This window comes from Hyla sarda, chromosome 1 (genome assembly GCF_029499605.1).
Source record: "Hyla sarda isolate aHylSar1 chromosome 1, aHylSar1.hap1, whole genome shotgun sequence".
Classification (NCBI taxonomy): Eukaryota; Metazoa; Chordata; class Amphibia; order Anura; family Hylidae; genus Hyla; species Hyla sarda.
This window is the reverse complement of record NC_079189.1, coordinates 251798990-251803357: the sequence shown is the minus strand read 5'-3', so window position 1 is coordinate 251803357 and position 4368 is coordinate 251798990. Positions and strand designations below refer to the sequence as shown.

General features: G+C 47.5%; 1 pseudogene; it reads right to left on the bottom strand.

Moving 5' to 3' along the window:
• Nucleotides 1-507: 507 nt before the first annotated feature.
• On the bottom strand, nucleotides 508-662 carry LOC130345092 (U2 spliceosomal RNA; annotated as a pseudogene).
• Between the last annotated feature and the right edge of the window lie 3706 nt (nucleotides 663-4368).

The following is a 4368-nucleotide window of genomic DNA, read 5'->3' as shown; positions in this document are numbered from 1 at the left end:
CACAAGTGCTCCCGGTGTCATCCTAAGCGTCAGACCAAGAAACCACCCGCAGTGCCGTATATTATAGCATCCTGCCTATGCAGAGATGCCCGGGGTTTGCCAGGAGGTGCGGAATCTGATGGCCACACACAACTCCCTTGGACCGCCAGGAGGGACACCCCAAAGGGCTTACCACATCCTGAAAAATCCGGTGACAAACAAAAACATGTTCAAGTAGCACAGTGAAAAACAGACATAAACAATTAAGTGAATGTACGCCATTAAGTACGGCCCGGACATCCGGACGGATCTATAAAAATTTCCCTGATCCTAGCCAGAAGGCTGGGAATCAAAGGGGTGATTGCCAAAGGTGAAGAATGCATGCTGCAGTGCTTCCACTCAGTGAGCTATTACACCCAGGTAGTTTTGGCACCTCAGGGTCACCACTCCCCGAGGCACAGAAGTACCTGGGCTGTCAACCCCCTCAGTCTAATGGGGAGACCTGGAGGGAACAGGTCACATTAGAGCAGCCGTCGAGCTGATTCCTCAGAACCAGCCCCAGAATGCCCCAAGGCACCTGCCCCCCCCCCATGCAGCATCCATCCTACATCAATGGCAGAGACTAGACAACCGATAAGAACAGATACTACACTTGATCTTAGCCAAAAGGCCAAGAGCCATATATGCCATCAGAACGCAGCCGCATAAATGCGACAAGTGCTGTACGCCGCAACTGTGCAAATATATAGCACAGCCTGCAGCCTGTTCCAACTTATTGTGAAAACACAAATTTCAGCTGGGATTATACTTGGAGTGTTTGACAGAAAAAAAACACAATGCTGGCTGCGGGCACATGTTATGTTGGAATCAATAGGATAATATGAAATGCCAGACACTAATGGGGTTTTCTTCATCCTCTTATGGCCTCATCAAATCTGTGGGATGCCGAGAGCATGTTTTTTTTTTTCAAATGAAATTTTGGTGTTTTTCTTCCCAATGTTCTTAATAGAAAGCCTTTGGTCACATCATGAAAGAATCACATGACTCGTAATGAGAAAAGCCAGGGGTAAAATAATAATAATACATCCCTAGTGTCCCTCAGCAGTACAATGTGGGGTGTCTCCGCCCCTGTGAGTAAAGTAGGACATGAGATTTTTTTAATGAATAAACCCCCCAAAAAAATAAGGACCTCCCCAAACCCCCCCCCCTCCGTCGGTATAAATCACCAGGCTCACACCAGGACAGTGAGTTTTTATCTGTCCCAGTGTGAGCATGGACTTCCAAGCTCCCCCATTTGTGGTGTCAGCACTTATATTTTTCTTTTCCTCCTAGGTGTGGGGGTAGCATGGTCCGATGCGCGACGCCATCTTCTCGTGGTCCTGGGAAGGAGCTGTCTCTCCGGACTCTACTTCCGGTTTGGGCGCCATTTTCCCGTAGCCCATAGGGAATGATGCCGACGTGTAACTTCCGGTCCGGAGGATTATCAGATGCGGCCGCAATATCTCACCACTGCTAAGAGGGTTGGTGAACTACAAACTTTAACCTCGGTAGAACCTTACAAAGTGTTCTTACCCGGGAAGGTCCTTCTGAGATTCCTTCCATCTGTTTTGCCTAAGGTTGCCTCTTTTGCAAATATTAACCAGGTTATTTCTCTTCCACAGTTTCCTCCTGAGTCTGGCTCTTCTCAGAAGGACCTTGCTTCCCTAGTTCTGGTAAGGTGTTTAAAAATATATCTAGAGAGGACTAAACCCTTTAGAAGAGCTGAGAATCTTCTCATTTTACATCAGGGTGTAAAAAAAGGTGCAAAGGCATCTAAACCCTCCATTTCTAGATGGATATGTGAATGTATAAACTTATGTTACACCTCTAGGGGGCTTACTGCACCAGAGTTCACTGAAGCACACTCCACAAGACGTGTGTCCTGTGAAACACATCTGTCAGGCTGCAACCTGGAGCTCTCTGTTAACTTTTCTAAGGCACTACAGGGTAGATACCTTTTTGTCTAGCGAAACTGCCTTCGCTAAGACTATTATTAATTCTGCGAGGCAGGAGAGCCCTCCCTAGGGGTTATTCTTGCTAGATACCCACATTGTGCTGCTGAGGGACGCTAGGGAAGACTAAATTTAGAAAGTTAATTTGTTTTCCCTTAGTCTCATCAGCAGCACAATCTTCCCTCCGTTATTTTTACTTTACTTTATAATTTACTCACTGTCCTGGTGTGAGCCTGGTGATTTATACCGGCGGGGGGGGGGGGGGGGGGGCGGTCCTTAGGTTTTTTTTGGTTTATTCATTAAAAAAATCCCATGTCCTACTTTGCTCACATGGGCGGAGACACCCCACATTGTGCTGCTGACGAGACTAAGGGAAAACAAATTAACTTTTTAAATTTAGTCATACTGGGGGAGATGTATGCAAACCTGTGCAGAGGTAAAGTTGACCAGATGTCCATAGCAACCAATCAGATCTCTTCTTTCACTTTTCAGAGGCCTTTTTAAAAATGAAAGAAGCAATCTTTTTGGTTGCTATGGGCAACTGGTCAACTTTTCCTCTTTACAGGTTAAATACCCCATCCCCCCCCCCCCCCAGTGTTTTTAGTAAAAATGCCACAAAGATGACAGAGAAAGGAAATGAGGGGGAGGGCAGTTTCCTAGGCTTGCATCTGTTCCTAGGCTTAGGCTGGGATTAAACATGACTTATGTGTGGCGTTTTTCAAAGCCCACAGTGCTTTATTTTTGGTGTCCCCCCCCCCCCTTTCGACAGACGTCTGTCCAACTGTTGCAAAGATACATCTTCAAGCATGCCCAGGGCATGCTGGGAGTTGTAGTTTTGCAACAGATGGACAGCCACAAGGGATCAGTGGTGCAGTATGTCAATCTAAGACCATGGTGTCTGATCTAGAACTGGCAGCAGGAGCCACGACCACTTTAACCTCTTAAGGACCCAGCCATTTTAGACCTTACGTCCCGGCCATTTTTTTGCACATCTGACCACTGTCACTTTAAACATTAATAACTCTGGGATGCTTTTAGTTATCATTCTGATTCTGACACTGTTTTTTCGTGACATATTCTACTTTAACATAGTGGTAACATTTTTTGGTAACTTGCATCCTTTCTTGGTAAAAAAAAATCCCCAAATTTGATGAAAAATTTGAAAATTTTGCATTTTTCTTTGAAGCTTGTAAGGAAAATGGATATTCCAAATAAATTTTTTTTTATTCACATATACAATATGTCTTCTTTATATTTGCATCATAAAATTGTGAAAAAATGTCTACTTTATGTTTGCATCATAAAATTGTGAAAAAACGTGTTTTTACTTTTGGAAGACACCAGAGGGCTTCAAAGTTCAGCAGCAATTTTCCAATTTTTCACAAAATTTCCAAACTCACTATTTTTCAGGGACCAGTTCAGGTTTGAAGTGGATTTGAAGGGTCTTCATCTTAGAAATACCCCTTTTTTCAAAACTTTTTTTAACTTAACTTTTTTACTCCTACCTGTCCCTGCAATCCGCTGTCCCTATTCTAAGGCTCCTGAGGGGGCTCCGGAGCTCTGAGGGGGGATCCACGGCTTCTTCTCACTGCTTCACCCGCTGACTGAACGAAGAGAGTGAGTGCAGCAGCGGGAAGGGACCGTTAACCCCTCCTCTGCCGTTCTGCCATTGGCTGGACGATCGCCAGCCAATAGCAGTGTTGCTGGGGCGGTGACAGTATTGTCACCGCTCCCCAGCAAGGGCAGGTGATAGGCGGTGTTCTGTACACCGCCGATCACCATTTATATCCAGGTCATCGGGTCAAAAGTGACCCGAATCGCCGTAGATCGCTTGCGTGATTTCGCAAGCGATCTCCGGCGATCGCCGACATGCGGGGGTCCCGGGACCCCCCTCGGCATTTGCACGGCATGCCTGCTGAAGGATATCAGCAGACATGCCTTTCCGATCTCTGCCCGGTGCGCGTCAGGGACCGGAAAATGCCAGGACGTACGGGGACGTCCTGGGTCCTTAACCCCTTAAGGACACTGGGCGTATCCATACGCCCCCATTTCCAAGTCCTTAAGGACACAGGGCGTATGGATACGCCCTGCGCATTTCCGGCCCCCGCTGCTAGCTGGAGGGGAGCCGGTGCCGGATGCCTGCTGAAATCGTTCAGCAGGCATCCCGGCATATCGCCAGCATATCATGAACAATTCAGCCCAGCGATCTGCGGCGGATTCCGGATCAATCGGGTCTCCAGTGACCCGGTGACCCGGAATCACAGGCTGATCAGGGCTGTCTCTGACAGCCCCGAACAGCCATAGCCAGCAGGGGTGAGGTGGCACTGGTGCCACCTCACGATCGCCCTGATTCGTCAGCTGGTTTACCGGCCGACCAATCAGGGCACCTGCTGCGGGT